Raw genomic sequence first — 23641 nt, 5'->3', positions numbered from 1 at the left:
TGAGATACCACAGAATAACTACAGATAGCTAAAACGAAAAAGATTGACCATTCCCAGTGTTGGCAAGGATGCAGAAAGTAAGAAACTCATATGGTGTTGGTGGGAGTGTAAAAAGTTACACTTTGAAAACAAGTCTGTTTTCACCAAAGTTACTCCATGACTCAGAAATTCCATTCCTAGATACTTACCAAGAAAAATTAATGCATTTATTCACAAAAAGATTTATACAAAGGCATCCATAGCAGCTTTATAATAGGCAAAGGGAAAAAATTAAAATGTCCATCAGCAGATGAATGGATAAATAAACTGTACTGTGTTCATACAACTGCACACTGTTGTTAAAGAATAATTTTAAAAATCTAGTTTAATCAAGCTCTCACATAGATATAAAATGAATGTATCAAAGGTTTTTATTAATATTTAAGTCATTAATTATTGAGACCCAGGAAGATATTAATACAAAGTTCAAAGAAAAGTTCAAAGTACTGCAGGCAGGCACATAATAAATGAGGAATAATGAAATGTTTTACAAATAGATGCAAAACCTGGCAGAACTGATCGAACCCACAGTGCAGTAATAAAATACATTGCACTGAACACAATTTGCATTTCTATACACAATAATAGATCTTTAAAAACACTAAGTTATTTCCATGATGATGAAAGGTATGGAACACTCAAGTCAAATATCAAGTCAGGTATCCCAGAAGGGTGTGCTAGCAGCACCATGGTTTCACTGGATACTCAATTTTTAAACCATTTCAGAGCTCATGTTTTTAGACCATTTCAAAATTTTTCAGTTTTCCTCTACATTACACAGTAATAAAAGAGAATGAACTACTGGTACACAGACAGGTGAAGCTTGAAGATACTATGTTCAGGGAGAAAAAGGGTAGAAATTAACTCCGCAATGGAAGTTCCACAAGAGAATCTTATGGGGTGCTGGAAATGGTATATAACTTGAGTGGTGAAGATACATTTATTTATATATATGTATAAAGTGATATACATATATATAAAATCATTGATTTTACCTAAGAGTAGTACACAAACGTCTCCCTATCTCTCTTGCCCCCAAAACCAACAATTGTTATTTGTCTTCAGAGTGAAGTCCAAACTGAGGTGTGTCATCTGTTTCCTCTAATGTGTAATTTCTATTTTCCCCTTTTCTGATAGTTTCTTAAAGCTACCTTACATAGTTTTTCATCTCCTGGCCTCTGCCTACAGATCATACATGCTATTTATCACTCAGCTATCAGCACACCTTTTGAAATCCTCACCTAACCTGACAAATCTGCCCTCCTAGGTACCTCTGTAACATAGGTCAGCATTGTTAGCGCTTGTGTTGTTGTCATAAAGTGTACAAGTGTCTGCCTCCTCAAAAGATGTCTAAAAGAATGTATGCTCCTCAAGGACACTCTCCAGGGCCTGGCACAATGCCTCGCACTGGAAAAGAGCACAAAGTTGAAAGACAGTGAAGAAAAAAGCGAAGGAGAATTCAGGCAGTGTGTGGTTTAGGTGATTTCAGCTGAGGGTCAAACTTTATTGAATTCTGAGAGAGGATCCTACTTGTGGTACCCTTTGAATTTAAAAGTTAACGCTTTATTCTTTTGGTAAATTATTCACTCTTTGTTCTTTATCCCTATCCTGCTTCCTGTTTGATCATTTTGCTATTAAAAGTCTGCTTAGCTGACTCTGCTTTTGCATTTTTTTCCTAGAGTAATTCAACAGTGATGTGTTCTGATTGTCCCATTAGGCTTTGTTTCTGAACATTTGAAAAACAGATTTAGATAGCTAAAGGGAAGCTGCTGTATCGCATAGTGAGCTCAACTCTGTTCTCTGTGATGACCTAGAGGGGTGCAGTGGGGGTGGTGATGAAGGAGGGAGATTCAAGAGAGAGGGGATATATGTATACATCCAGCTGATTCACTTCTGTTGTACAGCAGAAACACAACATTGTAAAGCAATTATACTCTAATTTTAGAAAATGGAAAAAAACCTAGCAGATTTCAATCACAAAATAGGACTGAAACAGATTTTTCAGTTTTTTTTTTAAAGGACAAATAAATTCATTTCTTTAGGGAGTAAAGAAAATCTGGCATCAGAAGGCCCACAGTTTCCTGATGAAAAAAATCACTTGGAACCTCAGCATGGGTTTTCACTCAGCTACTGCACATATCCCTGCATGCATCTGAGTTTGACACCCTTTTCTCCATCAATAACAATTTCCAGTTGCTCACTTAGAACATACTGTGTGGGGTAGAGGCCAGCGTTACCAAGCAGGTGGAGAGGACAGGAGTTCAAGACTCAGAGACAGAACCAAAAAGACCGGGGCGCAGAGCCTTGGCGGGGCCTATGGGAACTCAAAAATCTCAGGCTCCCCTTAAACGCGGGGGTTTTCAATTCAGCCACAGTCGTGTTCCAGGAGCCTTTCTCACTGACAGCCTTTTGCAACACACTTTTTAACTCACTAAAAACAAAGGACTCTGCCAAGGCCGGAAGCCCGGGGGATTAACTGTAGTCACCTGACCTCGAATTCCGGGCTTTGATTGGGCTTTGCGAATACGTGCCCCTCTCGGCCCTGTACGCGTATCCTGCCCCAGCAGCCCATGGGGCGGGGGACAGGTGCCACCGAGGGACAGTATTGGTCGGCTTCTTCGGGACGCAGCCAATCGGAATCTGTCGGCTTCCGGCGCGAAATGAGCTGGCGCGCGGCCCCGGGGCTGTGGCAGCGACGCGGGTAGTTTAGATCCTGGTTCCACCCGCTTCCAGACTGTAGGAGAGGTGAGTTCCCGCACACGCCGACTTACGGGTTGTCCGCCTGGCCCAGCTCCGTTCCTGGCCATCCGGCCCAGGGATGGAGAGGGAGGCCTCTCCGGTTCCTTCCGTTGTCTCCCTCGGTTCGGCTAGGCCAGAGTCCGGAGTCCTCCAGTCCCGCGAGCGGCATGAGAGAAGATCCTCAGATGCGGAAACAGAGGCCCGGGGGCGGGGGCTAACTTTACCAGGCTGTCCCAGGGCGTCGGGGGCAGAGCCGGCCTGGCACCCACTATGTTCTTGTTCGTGTGCTCCAGTGCCTGCCCTGATGCCTGGCACAGAACAGTCAACTGTCTAGATTCCTGGCACTACCCCGTTTCTCTACCGAGGGAAAACCAAAACACTGTACGTTTCTAAATGGCCTTCCACAATCATGAGCCAGGCAGTGGTGTTTTGAGTGCTGTGTACCACGTGCCCGGCACCCCTTTATCTTAACTGTAGCTTACCTCCAGCAAAGGGAAATGGTTAAGGGCACAGACTGTATCAGATTTCCTGAGTTCAGATGCCAGCCTCTGCACATACTAGGACTGTGGCTCTCCAACTCATAAAGTACCTCAGTTTCCTTCTTACATGAAGGAGATGACCTATTTTACGTCTTGGAGTTTTTGTTAGTATTGAACCGACTTAATGCTGTATATGCCAGTAAATGCTTCATAGAGTACTTACTACTTAGTAAGGATTCTTTTATCACCACCCAGAGAACTAGGTAGGATTGTTCTCACTTTAGCCATTGAGACTAGAGCACAAACACGTGTCTTTGTGAAAGGGCATTTGTAAATGCTAGAGATAGGATTTTAATTAAGAACTGCCAGACCCCAAAACACCTTGTACAACCGGGGGATTCTTCATGTACCCCTTACTTGCCCTTAGGTCACTTGCAACTTTGGATGTCTAGTGGCCTGAAATGGTACCTGACAGCTTGGGCTTCCCTCGTGGTAAAGAATCTTCCTGCCAATGCAGGAGATGTGGATTTGATCCCAAGATTGGGAAGATCCCCTGGAGAAGGAAATGGCAACCCACTCCAGTATTCTTGCTTGGGAAATCCCACGGATGGAGGGGCTTAGCTTGGCGGGCTACAGTCCATGGGTTTGCAAAAGTCAGCCACAAGTTATGGAGAAAAACAACAGCCAGCTCCTGGTGCCACCAACATGGATAAATAGCACTCCTGTGCCCCTGTCAAGAGTAAGGAGCAATTTATGTAACTGATTCACTTTATTGTACAGCAGAAACTAACTCAACATTGTAAAGCAATTAGACTTCAATTTAAAAAAAAAGGTTAAGGGACATAGTGAGAAAGCCAAAATTGGAGAAGGGAGAGGCAGAGTATTCTGTGTGAAATAATAAGTAGAATTAAATTGAAACAACATTTAGTTAGCCAGGTTGCTAACTGTCAAAAAGTAACTTATAGTCTAGTAGGAGGAAAGGAAATTTCTGGATCTTGAATCATTTTCAGCATCAGTCCCCATGATAACCACTTTATGCATAATATTTCTCATCCTCCCAGCAACCGGAAGCTATTGCCTTCATTTTACTGATGAGGAAACCCAGGATTTAAAAATTGGAAAAAGACTGTAGTGTTAGATGTGCAGTAAAAGAATAATGTGCAGGGAAATTATACACATCCACTTTAGGATAGTCACAGTCTCTGGAGAGGAAGATAGGGGAAGTGAATAGGATTTTAAATATATCTGAAACGTTTTATGCCTTTAAAAGAGAAATAGGATAGAGTTTGGACTTTCTTGGTGGCTCTGTGGTAAAGAATTCGCCTGCTAATACAGGAAATGCAGGTTTGATCCCTGATTCTGGAATATTCCCCTGGAGATACCTACTCCAGTATTGCCTGGGAAATCTCATGGACAGAGGAGCTTGGCGGGCTACAGTCCATGGCTTCTAAACAACAACAGGACAGAACTTAGAAATTCTTAAATTTGGTTGGTGGGTACATGGGAATTGTTCTATTTTCTGTACTTTTCTGTATGTTTGAAATATTTTAAAAAAGTTTTTAAAGGAAATATATAGTACAAAATTAAATATAAACACTATATTAAATATAGTAGTACTAGTTGGAGAAGGAAATGGCAACCCATTCCAATACTCTTGCCTGGAAAATCCCACGGATGGAGGAGCCTAGTAGGCTACAGTCCATGGGGTCGCAAAGAGTTGGACACGACTGAGCGACTTCACTTTCACTTTCCTACAAGGAAAGTGCAGAGTCTTAACCACTGGACCAGCAGGGAGTAGACCTGTTTGTCTTTCTCTCCAAGCAATAATTTATTATTTTTCTTGCATATGTTAGTAATGCCCTAATTTACTTCTAAGGTTAGGAGAGAGACCTTTGATGTAGATAGTAGGTATTTTGGAGAAGGCAATGGCAACCCACTCCAGTATTCTTGCCTGGAGAATCCCAGGGACGGCGGAGCCTGGTGGGCTGCCGTCTGTGGGGTCCCACAGAGTCGAACACGACTGAAGCAACTTAGTAGTAGCACTAGTTAACTATATATTTTAACATGTAACATTTTCCTTTGAAGTATAGGTGATTTACAGTATTGTATTTGTGTCAGGTATACAGCACAGCAATTCGGTATTTTTGCAGATTATACTCCATTAAGTGTTACTGCAGGATAATGGTCGGAGTCCACTGATATCGCTACAAATGGTGGAATTTCATGTTTTTTATGGCTGAGTATTATTTATTTGTGTGTGTGTGTACACACCACATCTTTTTTATTCATTCATCTGCTGATGCATTACTTTGATGTTTTGGCTGCTGTAAATAGTGCTGCTATGAACATTGGGATGAATGTATCTTTTTGAATTAGTATTTTCATTTTTCTTAGATATATGCCCAGAAGTAGAATTGCTGGATCATATGGTAGTTCAGTTTTTGAGGACCCTCCATATTGCTTTGCTTGCTGGCTGCACCATTCCCATCAATAGTATACAAGGGTTCTCTTTTCTCCACTTTCTCTCCTATATTTATCGTCTGTAGGCTTTTTGATGACAGCCATTCTGACTGATATCTTGAGTCAGATATCACTAATATTATGAGGTGTTATCTCATTGTTTTGACCTGCATTTTCTCTCACAATTAGCAGTTTTGAGCATCTTTTCATGTACTTGTTAGCCATCTGTATGTCTTTGAAAAATGTCTGTTTAAGTCTTCTGCCCATTTTTTGATTGGCTTTTTGTTTACTCAGCACACTTGTTGAGGAGACTCTTCTCCGTTGTATATTGTTGCCTTCTTTATTATCAATTAATTGATCACAGGTGTGTGGGTTTATTTCTGCGCCCTCTATCCTGATGCACTGATCTATGTGTCTGTGCTTATGCCAGTACTGTGCTGTTTTGATTTCTGTGGCTTTGTAGTATAGTCAGAAGTCTCAGAGAGCAATACCTCCAGCTTTGTTCTTTTTTCTCACAATTGCTTTGGCAGTTTGGGGTCTTTTATGATTCTGTATGAATTTTAGAATTATTTGTTCTAATTCTGTGAAAAATTTCATGGGATTGCATTACAGCTGTATGTTACTTGGGTTGTATTTTGTATTTATTCTGTTTAAGGGAAGAAAGGATAGAAAAAGAGGTCCATGGGTAACTGCAGAGTATTTTGGGGAGCAAAATGGGAAAAGCCATTGTGGGTCTCCATTGCTTGTAGCTTGATACATGAGGCCTTTGAACAGTCTCTTCTAACCCTTGCTAGTCCACACCAGTCTTTGCACAAATAGTGCATTGACTACTCTTCACAACTTCCACCCTGTCTGAAAGGTTCCAGTTGTCCTTCAAGATCCAATTCAGTATTCTTTGGAAAGCTGCTCTGTGATTTTCCTGAATTTTACCTTCATCTGGGAAGTCATAAGACTTGTAAGAAAAGACTTTACAAGGACTTTGTAGGACTTACCCCATTCCATTATAATTATTTATTGGCATGGCTATTTCCTACTCATCTAGAAGCTCATTGAGGGTAATAATTATGTCTTGCCTATCTCTGTCCTCTAGTGCTTCCTACAATCTCTGGCACAGAGTGAAAATACAAGTTAAAAGCAGCTAGTGGAAGTTCTTGGCATTATGACATAGGGACTTTGTTCTTAAAGAATAGCAAGGAACTATTGAGTTTACTTTATCTAAAAAGTCCTATATCTTAATGAACCATGTTCTCAATATCAAGAAAAAAATTTTGCAGTCATAATCTGTCTTTCACTCACTTCAGCTGTTTTTATTTTCTCATGAAATTTAAATTTTAAAATTTCTAAATAACCTTTGTGTATTCATAATTTACTGTTTTTTTCCCCAGTTTTAAGTTATTCCACGTAGCTTCTCAGTCTTTGTGGTTGTCATTTATCTTGTAAATTATCACAGTATTCCATTCTTCTTCTTGTTTTAATAGGTGTGAAATGTCTCATGGTATTAATTATTAGAAAAGTTGAACATTTTTCCATAAGATTATTTTGTATGTGTATATTCTGGTTAACTGTGTATTTATACTCCCTGATCATTTGTTCTTTGGAGCTTTATGTGTTTTTAATATTAATGCTTTATTTGTTATTTGTTGCTGTTTTTGCAAAAAAAATTTGTGTGTGAAAGTAGATACATTTTTTAAGTACATTGTGTGTGTATATATACAATAAAGAATATAGAGTTTAACTTTATATTAAAATTATGTAAATGTAAAGAATAATTATAAAACTGTAATTACATGTAACTGTCACCCAGATGAAGAAATATAACATTATCAGTACCCCCAGTACCCCCTGTCTGCACGTGTAAGTAATGCAGTTAATTCAGTTTTGCCTGGTTTTGAACTCAGTAAATGGCTTGATGGTTTGTTTCTACTTTGTCTTTCTTCTTCGATTCAATGTTACGTTTGTGAGACTCTTCCATATTGTAGATACAAGTTTTCCTTTTCTTCTTTAATTTTTTGGCCATGCCCTGTGGCATGGGGGATATTAGTTCCCCCAGGGATAACTAATAGGAACCCTTTAGCCCCAAAACGTCAGCTTCTCAGAATAAAAGCAAGTGTTAGTGCCCCACATAGGCAGAAGGACCTTATTAGCTTAAGGGATCGCACCTGTGCCCTCTGCAGTGAACACATTGAGTCTTTACCATTCGCCCACCAGGGAAGGCGCAGATATAGGTTTTCTAATTTTTTAAATAATTTAATGATTTAGAATAAAAGCTTATTTTGTTGCCATAGAATATCCTGTTGTCTGATTGTGCCTCAGTTTATCCACCCTGCTTTTGATGGCGTTTGGGCTGGTTTCAGATTTTGGCTATTAATGTTGCTCTGAATGATCTTGTATATACTCCTGCTGCAAACGTTCTTTAGTTTGTATATAACTAGGAGTAGAAGCACTGGGTCTAAGGGTATGTTTAGGTTTTACTTTTTGATCTGAAGCCAGATGGTCTTCAAAAGTGGTTGCACTCCTACGTGTATTAGACTTTTCATTACCCCACATCCTTTCTAATATTTGATACTGTGATTTTGTTTTTTGCCTGTCAAGTACGTGTATGTGTTTTCTTATGGTTTTAGTTCCTGGATTACTAATGAAGTTGAGCACCTTGTATTTATGGACTGTTTCCTCTTTTTTAAAGTGACTCTTCAAGTATTCTGTCTTTTCTGTGCAGTTGTCTTTCTTGTTTTGTAGGAGATATTTTTACATTCCACATAGTTTTTATTTGTTATACATATTGCTGATATCTTCTCGTCTGTGGCTCTTAAAAGTGGATTTAATATAATTTTAGTCAATTATTTTTAAACATTTTTATTATGAAAATTTTTTGACTTTTTATTTTACATTGGAGTATAGTTGATTAACAGTGTTGTGATAGTTTTAGTTGTTCAGTGAAGTGATTTAGTTATACACACATGTATCTATTCTTTCTCAAATTCTTTCCCCGTTTAGGTTGTTACTTAACATTGAGCAGAGTTCCCTGTGTTATACAGTTTGTCCTTGATGGTTATGCATTTTAAATACAGCAATATGTACAATCCCAAACTCTTAAGTTCCTCTCCTCCACCCTACTGTGAAATAATATACATTATATTTCATGGGGAAAAGTGTAGAAAACATCCATATAAACTGTGTTGTTGTTTAGTCGCTAAGTCATGTCCAGCTCTTTTTTGTGACCCCATGGACTGTAGCCCACCAGGCACTATCTGTGGGATTTCCCAGGCAAAAATACTGGAGTAGGTTGCCATTTCCTTCTCTAGGGGATCTTAACAACCCAGGGATCGAACTCGCATCTCCTGCCATTAGCAGGCGTATTCTTTACTGCTGAGCCACCAAGGAAGCCCATAAGCTTTGTGGGAGTAGTTAACATAGTAGGCCTGAGAATTATCCTTAGACCTGCACGCAAGATTGGCCCTTGACTGGTGTCTAGGAACTCTTGGAACCTTTTGGAACCTCTCTTAAGCTAATAAGGTCCTTTTGCCTACGGGGAGCACTAACACTTGCTTTCATTCTGGGAAGCTGACATTTTGGGGTTAAAGGGTTCTCATGTGACCAGCCCTAGATAAAGACCCTAACCATTGCATCTCTGGTGAGTTCCCTAGGGAAGAACCATTGTGCACATGTAGCTACGCTTTCCTTGAGAGAGAGCATGCTGTCTAGTAGGGAGAGAGTATGTAAAGCCAGCATGGATTCCTAGAGACTGGCGTGTCTTTTCCCCTTGCTGATCTGATGGTGTGTCTTTACCGCCTGTTGTAATGAAAATTAGCTGTGTATTGGGACTGTATGCGTGGGGGTCCTTCATCACTGAACATGAGGGAGTGGTCTCTGGGGACTCCACCAACAGCATGTTAATGACATGTATCAAAGCAAACACCCCTGTACCCATGTCCCAGGTTAGAACATTGCTAGCACCTTCAAAAGCCTCCTCTCTGCCCCAGTCTCATCCTCATCCCCAAAGAGAACAATTATCCTAATTTGTGTGCTGATCAGGACCTTGCTTGCTTGCTTGTGCTTGTTTCAGTCGTGTCCAACTCTTTGCAACCCCCTCTACTGTATCCCACCGGCTCCTCTGTCCATGGGATTTCCCAGGCAAGAATACTGCAGTGAGTTGCCGTTTCCTCCTCCAGGGGATCTTCCCAACACAGGCATCTAACCTGAGTCTCCTGCATCGCAGGTGGACTCTTGACCACTGTGCCACCTGGGAAGCCCAATCAGGATCTTATTTTTCTTTATTTTCAGATGTCAGGTCCTGAAAGTGCAAGTCGCTCAGTCATGTCTGACTCTGCAACCCTATGGACTGTAGCCTGCCAGGCTCCTCTGTCCATGGAATTCTCCAGGCCAGAATACTGGAGTGGGTTGGCATTCCCTTCTCCAGGACATCTTCCCAACCCAGGGATCAAACCCAGGTCTCACATATCACAGACAGATTCTTTACGGTTTGAGCCACCAAGCAAGTTATTTTAAACTAGTTGGCACACAGAAGATTCTTAATTAAAATGACAGTTCAGTTTTTCTTATCTTTATCTTTTTTGTTAGTGCTTTTTATATCTTGTTTGATAAATCTCTTGGTGATTATACAATTATTCTGTATTCTTTTCCAGAAACTTTATTGTTTTGCCCTTTACATTTAGAGCTGCAGTTCATTTGAAAATGATTTATGTGTGTGGAGTGAAGTAGTGTTTAAATTTCATTTCTTATGTAGATATCCAGTGCCCCAGCCCCATTTACTGAAAGACTCCTTCCCTAGCGTTCTGCAGCGCCACTTTTGTCATCAGTTAAGTGTCTGTATATTGCCTTGCTTGTGGATTCTTTAGTCTCTTTAGACCAAAGAGAAACTGATCTATTTGCCTATCCTTGCATCAGTATCTCACTGTTGTTAAAGTAGGTTTTTAGTAAGTCCTCATATGTCTGCTGGCGCTAGTCTTCTGACCCTGTAGGTCTTCAAGAGTGTCTTGGCTATTTTTGGAATTTTGTATCACCATATAAACTATACATTCATCTATTAAATTCCTTCAAGGGAAAAAAATAGAATTTTGATTAGAGTTGCATGAAGTTATACATCAGTTTGGGGAGAATGGACATCTTGATAGTGTTGTTGTCTTCCAGTCATGACTATGATTCAAATATTTGTTTACTCCTTGTGGGCTTTCTGGGTAGCTCAAACGGTAAAGAATCTGCCTGCAATGCAGGAGACCTGGGTTTGGCCCCTGGGTTGGAAAGAGTCCCTGGTGAAGGGCACGGCAACTCACTCCAGTATTCTTGCCTGGAGAATTCCATGGGGTCTCAAAGAGTCCTTTGATTACTCCTTAATTTCTCTTAATAATTGTTTATAATTTTCTGAACAGAATCATAGACATAGTTTGGTAGATTTATTTTTTGGACTTTAAAATTTTTATGCCATTGTAAATGGTAAGCTTTCTGAAATTTTCTGTTTATTGGTGATATATAAAAATAGAATTAATTTTTGTATACTCACAGTCTGCCTAAACTCACTGCATTTGTTTTCTGCTGTAACAAGTAACCACAAATTCAGTGGCTTGAAACAACACAGATTTATTATCTTACAGTCTGTAGTCCCAAAGTTGAATGGGTCTCGTTGGGCTAAAATCAAGGTATTGGTGTTCCCTGTGTTCCTTTCTGGAACCTCTACGGAAGAATCTGTTTCCTTGCCCTTTGCATCTTCTTGAGGCTTTCCCCCTCCATTAATCTGAAGATCTCCTAGTCCTTCTATATACACAGTGTGTCATTTGTGAATGTTAATGTTCTTGCTTCTTTCCAGTCCTCCTGTGCTGTTTGTTTACTGTTCTTGCTGTGCTGCTTTGGCTTAAACTTCCGGTGCACATCGTATGGAAGCAGTGAGAGTGGGCATCGCTGTAGTGTTCCTGATCTAAAAGGAAAAGCTTTCTAAATTTCATCCCACTGGATGGAGGCTTGTTTATTTTGTAATTGTATATCCCCTCTAGGGTTAGGGAAGTTCCCTTTTATTCCTTCTTTGATAAGAGTTTTCATAAAGAATGGATCTCATTGTGAATGGATATTTATTTGATTTTACCATATGCTTATTCTGCAGCTCTTGAGAAAAATCATAAGATTCTTCTGCTTTAATAATTTGATTTATTAATGTTGCCAACCATGCACTCCTGAAACAGTGCGACTTGGTCATAATATATTTTATACATGACTGGATTTGGTTTGCTAACATATTGTTTGGGATTTTTTGTGGCTACATTCATGCATGAGAATTGACTTGTAATTTTTCTTGTTAACTGCCCTTGCAGAATTCTGTACCAAAATTATGCTAGTTTCATAGAGTTGGGAGGTTCAGTCTTTCTGTACTTTGGAATCATTCTAAAATTTGGAATTTTAAATAAAGTATTTTATAATTAGAATATTCTATTGTCATAAATGCTCAGAAGAATTCACCAGCTCTTGGGTGATGATAGTATCTTTATGGGTAGACTTTTAACCACAGATATTTCTTTAATTGTAAGGCTGTAGGCTTTCTGTCTTTTTGAATGAGTTTTGATAACTATGTTTGTAAAGAAATTTGTCCCTTTCATCTAAACTTTAAATTTCACTGGCTCAAAGTTGTTCATAACAACCTATTATATTTTAATGTCTATATTATATGTGATTGAGTTTCTTCTTTTAGTCTTGATAGTGAGTTATGCATGCCTTTTCTCTTGTTTTTGATAAGTCTTTTCACAGAACAAACCTTGTTTACTGACTATTATTTGTTCATTATTTTGGCTCTTTATAATTTTCTTCTTTCTATGTTCATTGGACTTATTTTGTTTTTCATTTGTGAAAATGAAAAACATATGAGATAGAATAGTTAAGGCTGTGCATTTCCCTGTAAGTGCATCTTTAGTTGCAGAGCACAAGTTTTTATATGTAAACTTTCATTATTGTTCAGTTCAAAAATATATACTAATGCCCATTCTGTTATCTTATTTGATGCATGCTTTTTTAATAAGTATATTCCTTTATTTCCAAACATAAGGATTTCCTGGATCTCTTTCCTCCTTTCTCTATCTCTTTTTTTTACTTTGAAAAATTAAAGTAATTTTTATGGGAAAATTGTAGGATTAGTCCAGTAATAATGTATCTACTCAAGTGTGCATTTTATATTCATAAAAATAGTTCATGTTATCAACCTAAAAAATAAAATAGTTATTTTACTGGCAAAATGAACTTATTCAGGAATGGCAGAGGAATTGCAATTTAGGACATGCAAACTATAGCAAACCACAGGTAAGCCCAGAAAACATAGGAGAACAACCTTACTTTATATGGAGAAAGAAGTTGGAAAGGGATGCTCTGAACCCAAGACCATTGGAGGAAAGCACGAGTTCAGAGTGGCTGAGTTGCAGATCTCATCGACTGCGCTGTTGCTTAACAAGGAGAAAATCAGGTGATAAAGTAAGCTTCCTGCCCAGGAACGTAAAGCAAGCTATGAAAGAAGAACATGTGAGGAGAGCACCCCCTTCAAGACTTTGCAACTGTTTTCAGTGAAATTTCTCCCTTTTTTAATTTTTGCAATATGTTTGGTCACAAAGAAAACATTAGTATTTCCCCAAAAGTACAAATATTTTGAACTGTTCTTGTCATTGTACAACAAAACTAGAAATTTAGAATTTTTTTTTTTTTAAAGGCAAAGGCTCTTCATCTAGAAAATTAAAAACTTTCTATTAACATACTGTCGGACAGAAGGGAAATACAGATAGAAATAAAGGATTCTTGAAAATTAATGAAATGAAAACAACAAATCAGATTCTGTAAGACACATAATGAAGTGATGAAGGGGGGAATTTATAGCTTTAAAGCCATTATAAATGAAGGAAAGAAAATAGATGAACTAAATTGCAAGCTTGGAAAGTTAGAAAAAGGACAACAAAGTAAACCAAATGAAAGCACAAGAGGCAAAAATATAATAAAGACAGAGAAATTAATGAGATAGAGAACTGAAAAACGTGATTAATCAATCAAAATCTTGTATCTTGAAAAATCTAGCAAACTAGCAAACTACTGCCTAACTTAAGAAAATAGGCGGGGGGATTGGGCTTCCCTCGTGGTCCAGTGGTTAAGAATCTGCCTGCCAATGCAGGAGACACGGATTTGAGCCCTAGTCTGGGAAGATCCTACATGCCACAGAGCAACTAATCAGTGCGCCACAACTACTGAGCCCAAGCCCTGGAACTACTACTACATGCCTGGAGCCCGTGCTTCACAACAAGAGAAGCCACTGCAATGAGAAGCCCACGCACCGCAAGGAAGACAGCCTCTGTTCACCCCACCTAGAAAAAGCCCACCTGCTGCAACAAAGACCCAGTGCAGCCAAAATAAATCAAGTTTTAAAAATTAAAGAAAATAGGGGGAAATCGCAAATACAAAATGACAAATGGGGAAAAACTCACTGATAGAAAAGAAACTCTGGGAGTTGGTGATGGACAGGGAGGCCTGGCATGCTGCTATTCATGGGGTCACAAAGAGTTGGACATGACTGAGCGACTGAACTGATGAGATTAATTTGCATACCTCTAAACATATTTGAATATTTATATGAAATGGGTTCAGTTCAGATCAGTTGCTCTGTCGTTTCCGACTCTTTGCAACCCCATGGACTGCAGCACACCAGGCCTCCCTGTCCATCACCAACTCCCGGAGTTTACTCAAACTCATGTCCATTGAGTCAGTGATGCCATCCAACCATCTCATTCTCTGTCATCCCCTTCTTCTCCCGCCTTCAATATTTCCCAGCATCAAGGTCTTTTCAGATGAGTCAGCTCTTCACATCAGGTAGCCAAAGTATTGGAGTTTCAACTTCAACATCAGTCCTTCCAATGAACACTCAGGACTCATCTCCTTTAGGATGGACGGGTTGGATCTGACTCAAGAGTCTTTTCCAACACCACGGTTCAAAAGCATCAATTTTTCGGCGCTCAGCTTTCTTTATAGTCCAGCTCTCACATCCATACATGACTATTGGAAAAACCATAGCTTTGACTAGATGGACCTTTGTGGCAAAGTAATGTCTCTGCTTTTTAATATGCTGTCTAGGTTGGTCATAACTATTTTTCCAAGCAGTAAGCGTCTTTTAATTTCATAGCTGCAGTCACCATCTGAAATGGGTAGAGAAATAGAATTTGATAAAATGGATCCTCATAAAGATTATAAGTTAAATAGTTCAATTTCCATAGGATAAACAGTTTTGAAAGAACCATTTCATTGAAAACAAAAAGCATTAGGTGCAAATGGTTTCATAGGGAAAATTCTACTAAACTTCAAAAGTCTAGGTAACCACAATGCTAATAAATTGTTTCAGACCAATGAAGGGAAACTTCAAAAACATCTTATTGGGTGCTTCATATTACTGTTATTGATTTAGTCATCTGTCTCTTGTGCTCGTGCTCAGTTGTGTCCGATACTTTGCAACCCCGTGGACTGTAGGCTGCCAGGCTTCTCTGTCCATGGGATTTCCCAGGACAGAATACTGCCATTTCCTCCTCCAGGGGATCTTCCCAACCCAGGGATCGAACCCTCGTCTCCTGCATTGCAGGCAGATTCTTTTATCACTGAGCCACCAGGGAAGCCCCAAGTGTTATCAAACAGCTAGAGTGAAGTAAAATTCAGTCTTCTAGAGATGCTCCTTGAGTTTGCCTTTTTTGAAGCTGTTTTGTTGACCTATAATAAACTGCACACATTTGAGTTATGATTTGATCAGCTTTGATATCATCACCACAATCGGGTTAGCGAACATACCCATCTCTCCCAAAAGTCTCTGCATGCCCCGGTGTCATGCCTCACTCCTGCTCCCTTTCCCCCAGTTCAGAATCTATATATATATAATCCATATATGAAACAATTAGAGCATCAACATAAATAATGACAGGATAGATTACAACCCACTGAATAAATGAAGAATCTTTACTGATAGAAAACAAATAGGGGAGACAGGAAAGTTCTTGATAGTGGAATGCCAACTACTAAATGGTAATGCCAGCTGCTAAAGAATGGGATTAGAAAAGCCTTCATTATATAACCATATTATTTCTTCAGGTATGAATCATCAATGGATATGAAAACAGTTTTTTTTTTTCCTAGTTATCTTTTTATTGCTGATTTCGGGCTTAATTACAATTGGTTGGAAGCATGTCATTATTATTCAGTCCTTTGAAATTTGTTGAGACTTGCCTTGTGACCCAGTACAGGGTTGGTTTTTATAAATGTCTGTTCTTGAAAAGTGTACATGGTGTAGTTGTCAAGTTTGTGTTATTCAAATTTCTGGATTGTTACTGATTGTTTAGTTACTTGTTCTGTCATTTACAGAGCGCTAATTTTAAATCTATAATTACAGGCTTTTTTCTGTTTCTTGTCATTCTATCAGTTTTGCTGCATGTATTTTTGCAGTTATTTTATGAGCCATACCAATTTAAAGTAGTGAATCTTCCTGGTGAATTGAATTCTTTATCATTATATTCTTTATCTCTACTGAAGCTTTATGTCTTAAAATTTATTTTCTTTGATATGAATATAGCCATCAGCTTTTTTGGGGCAGTTTTTGTATATTTTTTCCATCTTCTTTCAGCCTTCCTATACACCTAATTTTTTACATGTGACTCTAATAATCTGCAAATATTAGATACCGTTTATTCAGATTGTAATCTTTTAATCAAGACAGTCTGTTTACATTTATTATAATTTATAAATTTTTGGATTTAAATCTACTACCTTATTTTTTCCTTTGTATTATTTTTTTCCTCTTTTATGTAGCTTTCTTACAGGTGAAAGTTTTTTTGTTTGTTTGTTTTTAATCATTTTTCCCTTCTAGATTTTAAGTTACATACTCTGCTTTTGTTCTTTGGTAGTTACCCTAGAAAGTACAAATGCATATTTATGCTCTCAAAGTTTTAAGCTTATCAACACTTATTACACTCCTCACAGACAAGACAAGGGCCTTGGAACACATTCACTGTCTTTGCCTCCCTCATTTATGGGTCATCTATTGTTGGGTGTTTTACCTATTTTTTTAACCCCACTGGACACTGTTATTTTGTACAGTCAAGGTTTGCATAGATTTAACCGAATGTCCGCCACTTTCTTTGTCCTTCAGTCTAGCTGTCATCCATCCAGGCTCACTTTTCTGCTACATGAAAGTACATCCTTCAGAATTGCATCTAATGAGAGTCTGCTGGTGGTAAACTCTTGGTTTTTGATTATCTGAAAATATCTTTATTTTGCCTTGATTATTTTTTAAAGATTTTTTTTTTTCATGTGGACCATTTTTTTTTAAGTCTGTATTGAATTTGTTACGATATTGTTTCTGTTGTCTGTGTTCTAGTGTTTTGACCACCAGGCACATGGGATCTCAGCTTCCTGACGGGGGAGCAAACCCGTACCCCGTACATTGGAAGGCGAAGTTTTAACCACTGGACCACCAGGGAAGTCCCCTGTCTTGACTTTTAAATAACAACTTTGTTAGCTGTAACTCACATACCATAAAATTCACCCATTTTAAGTATAGAATTCAGAGGCTTTTAGTATATTCACCGGTGCAGCAGTTGTCACACTGAATCTTAGAACAGCTTTGTCAGCCCAAAGAAAAACACCACACCCCTAGCCATCAAACCACAATCTAACCAGCACCCCTGCCCCAGGCAATCACTAATTACTCTATAGGTTTGCTTATTTTTGACATGTCATATAAATGGGGTCATACCATATGTTGTTCCTTGTGCCTGGCTTCTTTCTCTTAGCTTAGTATTTCAAGGTTCATCATCATTGTAGCATTTATCGGTACTACATTCCTTTGTATGAGCAAGTAATATTCCATTATATGGTTATCCACATTTCCTTTATCCATTCATTCATCAGTTGATGGGCATTTGGGTTGTTTCTAGTTTGGGGCTATTATAAATAATGCCCCAGTAAGCATTCAGATACAAGTATTTGTTTGAATACCTGTTTTCAGCTTTTTTGAGTGTATATCTAGCAGTGGAGTTGCTGGATCATATGATAACTCAGTGTTTAACTTTTTGAGGAACTGCCAGACTGTTTTCTAAAGTAACTGCACCATTTTACATTCCCGCCAGCAGTGGATAAGGGTTTCACTTCACATCCTCACCAGTACTCTGTTTCTTTAATTATGAAAAGTGAAAGTGAAGTTGCTCAGTTGTGCCCCTCTGTCCATGGGTTTTCCAGGCAAGAGTACTGGAGGGGGTTGCCAAATGGAGTGGGTTCCATTTCCTTCTTTCATGATAGCCAGTTTAAAAAATAACAGCCTTATTGTGATGTAATTTACAATTCAGCCTCAATTTTTGAACGCTGTTTTTGCTGGGAAAAGAGTCCTAGCTTACTTTCAGCAGATTGAAAGATGTTAATCAATCCACTGTCATTGTCGAAAGTATAGATTTATAATGTTGTGTTCCATTCCACTGTCTTAGGATTTCCAATTTTACTGAAGAGAAATCTATCCAAAAGTCTATCCAAGTATTGTATGATTAGGGGAAGTCCCTGGCAGTCCAGTGGTTAGGACTCTACACTTTCAATGCCAGGGCCCAGGTTCAATCCCTGGTTGCAGAACTAAGATCCCATAAGCTGCTTGGTATAGCCAAAAAAGAAAAGGGGGGAAAAACACCCCACAAATTTTGCAGTTGATATATTTTGGTGTGGATTTATTTTTATCTGTCTTGCTCGGAATATATTTCCTTTCTTGAATCTGAAGATTTGTGTCATTCATTCTGGAAACGTTCCAGCTGTTATGTTTTTAAATATTCTGCCCCAGTTTCTCCTCTTTCTGGAGCTAGATTTATGTTAGACTTTCTTACTCTATCTTTCGTGTCTTTTAACTTCTCATATTTTCCATCTGTTTTCTTTATCATTCTGTGTATGCATCTATTAAGTCAGAAACTATGAAGGATCTTAAATTTTACCCTGTTTTTCAGCTCACAAGTTAGCCAGACACATACAGAGGTGCTTAAACATGTACTAATGACACAGACACCTGGGGAGGGATACAGGTGGTTTATTATGGCAATACCTTGCATCCATTCCCTACACCCTAATTCCTACAAGGTGATGTGATAAGAGCTACATGATACCTGTGCATACAGTTGTGTGCATCCCAGGAAAGGAACCCCAAAATTCAGAGACTGTGAGCACTTGAGGGTTTCTGGGATATCTTCCAGAGAGATTACTTTTTACCTTGAGATGTAGGTAAATCTCCCCTGGCTGAGAGAGGAAGGGACCTTGAGATTTGTTATCCTGAATGTAGGGAAACGTCTCCAGGGAGAGAAAAGAAAGGGCTTTATCTTTGCTACTGTGATATATCTCTGGGGAGTGTGTGACCCCTAATTCCTCCAGAGGAATACAGCCACCAAGGCCATTTGCTACTTAACATGTCCTTTGCTCAGAAGGCTTGGACCATGCAGAAGTGTGAGAAATCCATGGAGACAGATCCTGGACACTTTTCTTCTGGTTTTCCCCCCAGGTTACTAATTTCCTCTTCTTCAGCTTTGTGTTGTCTGCTGAAACAGTGTACTGGTTCAAAATTGGGAAAGGAATACATCAAGGCTGTATATTGTCACCCTGCTTACCTAACTTACATACAGAGTACATCATGCAAAGTGCTGGCTGGATGACTCACAAGCTGGAATCAAGATTGCTGGGAGAAATATCAATAACTTTAGATATGTAGATGATACCACTTTAATGACAGAAAGCAAAGAGGAACTAAAGAGCCTCTTAATGAGGGTGAAAAGGAGAGTGAAAAAGCTGGCTTGAAACTCAGCATTCAGAAAACTAAGATCACGGCATCCGGTCCCATCAGTTCATGACGAATAGAAGGGGGAAAAGTGGAAGCAGTGACAAATTATATTTTCTTGGGCTCCAAAATCATTGTGGACGGTGATTACAGCCACAAATTTAAGCTGCTTGCTCCTTGGAAGGAAAGCTATGACAAACCTACTGTATAGTCTGCTTTTTCTGGTAGTCATGTACAGATGTGAGAGCTGTACCATGAAGAAGAAGGCTGATCACTGAAGAATCTATACTTTTGAATTTGGTGCTGGAGAAGATTCTTGAGAGTCCCTTGGACTGCAAGGAGATCAAACCAGTCAATCCTAAAGGAAATCAACCCTGAATATTCATTGGAAAGACTGATGCTGAAGCTCTAGTATTTTGGCCACCTGATGCTAAGAGCTGACTCATTGCAGAAGACCCTGATGCTGGGAAGGATAGAAAGCAAAAGAAGGGTGTGGCAGAGGATGAAATAGATAGCATCATCCACTGACTCAGTGGACATGAATTTGAGCAAACTCTAGGAGACAGTGGAGGACAGAGGAGCCTGGTATACTGTATAGTCCATGGGGTTGCAGAGTTGGACACGACTGAGCAACTGAACAGTCTACTGTTCTACAAAGTCTATCTGTTGAATTCTGAATTTTGGTTGTTGTAGCTTTCATTCCTAAAAGTTCTGTTGACAAGGTCAATCTAACAGTTGTGTTTACTGCAGATATTTTCCAGCTTGTCTTTTATTTTTGTAAACGAGGTTTAATAGCTTTATACTGCTATGTGTGATACTGTTTATTTCTGTTACAACTAGTTCTCATTCCTGGTGCCTTGTTTCCATTTTGTGCTTGACTATTTTTGTTTGCTACACATTGTCTCGTGGTAACTATTTAAGGCATAAGATAAAGGGCTTGTCCTCCAGAGACATTTTTGCATTTGTTTCTGCCAGGTGCCTTGGGGTTAGGATTGCTTTAATCTAAATTCATGACTTGAGTTTTTTTTTAAATATGTGATTGATAAAATTGGGTTGAAAAGATTTTCAAAATTTGGGCTTGTGGTTTCAGGGTCTTTCCCACTCAGCACCTCACTGATTGGTAACTTTATTTGTAGATACCTGGGGATAGAGGTGGGGTTTAATTTTAGTTTACCTTTGCCCAAATGATAGAGCCCTTTGGGGTGACAGTTTTATGGGGAAACAGTTCCCACCATGGTTTTGCCTTGACTTTGATTCTCTCCATCTTTTCCCTCCAAGGCTAGCAAAACTGATGTTCAGATTCTCAGAATTAGACAGCTGTCCTCAGGACAAAAATAACTGTCAGTATTCTCCTTACCTCTCTGGGTTCTCACTTTTGACTTGATCATTTTATCTTCTTGTCAGAGATTCACTGTATATAATCATTTCTTCTTTTTTTTAACTTTATAAAAAATTATATTGAAGCATAGTTGAATAACAGTGTTATGTTAGTTTCACCTGTACAGCAGTGATTCAGTTATACATACATCCACATGCATCCCTTTTCAGATTCTCTTCCCTTTTAGGTTACCACAGAGTATTGAGTTCCCTGTGCTATACAGTAGACCCTTGTTGGTTATCAGTTTTAAATAAAGCTGTGTGTCCATGTCAGTCCCGAACTCACAGTCTATTCCCCCCACCCAATACTTAATAATTTCTTATTTTATCCAGCACTAATCTAGTAGGATCAATTGTCAATAAGCCTTTTCTGTGAGGGGCCAAATAGTAAATGTTTTAGGCTTTGCAGGCTAGACATTCTCTGTTGTAACTTCCCAACCATGCAGTATGTGAATAAACAGGCATTGTTGTGTTTCAGTAAAACTTTATTTAAGAAACACAGGCTGCAGGCACGTTTTGGCCTACAGGTCATAGTTTTTTCAACTCCTGATCTAGAATATATTGTGTGTTCATTATGTTAATAACATTTGTTAAATATTGGTTACTTTCCTTATTTTGTTATGTTTCTCTCATTACACACTAAACATATTTTGGTTTTTCTTTTTCAAAGTTGAGTACCATGCTGTTTAAATTAGTTACACTTAATATGATTATAATATTTCTAATGCTAGTTCCCATCCGATTGTTATTTTGTATTCTTGCCTCATGCTTTTGTCAAATGAAGTGTTTTGGTTGAGTTTTGTGAAATATTCTTGTGGTATTTTAATTGGAATTTTATTAAACTCACTAATATAGAACGAAATATCTTTGCTATATTTAAACCTTTCTTTTAAGAATATGAAATATATTTCTTGATCCAAATCTTTCTTTATTCTTCCCAGTAATATTTGGTCATTTTCTTTATATCATGAAGACGTATGTCTTTTGTTAGGTTAATTGGTAGCTTAATGTTTTTCATGCTATTGTTAATTGAACACTTTTTTAAAATTATATGTTCTAGTTAGTTATTACTATTACATGAAAATACATTTGACTTTTGTGGATTTATATTTATCTTTTATTTACCCACTTTCCTGAAGTTTTAATTGTCTATTGTTAATGACTGATTTTCTTTGGATTGAGTTAGTAGTATATAATCAAATTGTCTACATGTGATGATATTCTCATCCTTTCTAGTATATTTCTCTTTTTGCATATTTTTGCATTAGCAAGAATGTCCAGCATGAGAGTGAAAATAAGAGAACAGTCTCATTTTTGCCCCTGTTTTTAATGGGTTCACCTCTATTATAAAATATAAGATATTGTATTGGGTCTTGATTTTAAGTACTTCTAATTTCATGTTTTAGTGTACCTATTAGAAATGATTTAACAGACACCATTTCAAATATACATTAATAATACATACTGTGTGAATCCATATATACGAATCAAGAAATTCAAGAACAGGCAAAACTAATCTATGGTGATAGTCAGATAGTGGTTATATATGGTGTGTATCAACTGGGAAAGAGCATGGGAAAGCATACTAATGTGCTAGAAATGTTCTGTACCTCTTCTTAAAAGCATTACTGCTGAAGGCTGGTGGCATAGGAAAATTATGTCCTTGCTGCCGTGCTTCAGAATATAACTGACTAGAGGACGCCACCCTGTGAGGAATAACCAAAGAGCAGTGTAGCTTGAAAGTAGGGAAGGATACATTAAGGTTGAGATGGTAAAGAATCTGCCTGCAGTGCAGGAGACCTGGGTTTGATCCTGGGTTGGGAAGATCCCCTGGAGAAGGAAATGGCAACCCACTCCAGTATTCTTGCCCAGAGAATCCCATGGACACAGGAACCTGGCGGGGCTGCAGTCCATGGGGCTGCAAAGAGTCCGACACAGCCGAGCAGCGAACACTACTACTGACTGCGTGCTAACTGTGAATCCACGATCTGTCACTGCAGTTACAAAATACTTAGTCAAACGTAGGTACTACCAAGATGGTCAAATATACACATCAAATCGTGCCATGGAATAATGTTAGAAATCTTTATTATAGACTACTGTGGCTAGTTTTGATCCAAAAATCAATAAAGTATGAAAATTTTGCAGAGTGATGAGACAGGAATAGTAAAACCTGAGAAGGAATGCTAGGAAAGGTTGTGTAATGATACCGTGGACCTTTTGTCCTGCTTTGTCTGAAGGCTGAAGGGCTGTGTGCCTCTGTCTCCGCGTCATTGGTAGAGATCAGTAGTGTGGCTTTATTCTGTGAAAAACTTCCATGTTGGACTGGGCCTTGGAGAAAACATACTTTGGCAAAAGGCCGGTGCTTTTAAACTGGATGTAAAATGGGGAGGTGCCTTTGGATATGCAGGGAATGATGGTCTTAAAATACTCTCCACTGAGACTCCCTTGGTGGCCTAGTGCTTAAGACTCGACCTTCCCATGTGGGGAGTGTAGGTTCAGTCTCTGGTCCAGGAGCTTAAGATCCCACATGCCTTATAGCCAAAAAGTCAAAACATAAAATACAGAAGCAATATTGGAATAAATTCAATAAAGACTTTTTAAATGGTTCACATAAAAAAATCTTTTAAAAATAAAAAAATATATACCTTCTCCACTAAAAAAAAAAAATCAGGGTGGGGAATTCCCTGGTGGTCCAGTGGTTAAGACTCTGCTTCCACTGAGCGGGGTGAGGATTCAATCC

The 23641-nt window shown here is 38.6% G+C and overlaps 1 protein-coding gene and 1 long non-coding RNA gene across 3 annotated transcripts in view; one reads left to right on the top strand and one right to left on the bottom strand.

The window, feature by feature from the left end:
• Positions 1–2636: 2636 nt before the first annotated feature.
• The window catches only part of BLM (BLM RecQ like helicase), a 92605-nt gene continuing 71600 nt past the window's right edge, over positions 2637–23641 (top strand). For both annotated transcript variants that reach the window (XM_070775159.1, XM_019983900.2), the window contains exon 1: positions 2637–2784. The gene's annotated coding sequence lies outside the window, so the exon portion shown is untranslated. The remainder of the gene's footprint in view (positions 2785–23641) is intronic.
• Positions 8621–23641, bottom strand: part of LOC139178185 (uncharacterized) — a 30760-nt gene continuing 15739 nt past the window's right edge. The window contains exon 3 of the long non-coding RNA XR_011562571.1: positions 8621–14881. This is a non-coding gene — a long non-coding RNA (uncharacterized lncRNA). The remainder of the gene's footprint in view (positions 14882–23641) is intronic.

This window comes from Bos indicus, chromosome 21 (assembly GCF_029378745.1).
Source record: "Bos indicus isolate NIAB-ARS_2022 breed Sahiwal x Tharparkar chromosome 21, NIAB-ARS_B.indTharparkar_mat_pri_1.0, whole genome shotgun sequence".
In the NCBI taxonomy this organism is placed as follows: Eukaryota; Metazoa; Chordata; class Mammalia; order Artiodactyla; family Bovidae; genus Bos; species Bos indicus.
This window is presented reverse-complemented; position numbering and strand designations above follow the sequence as displayed.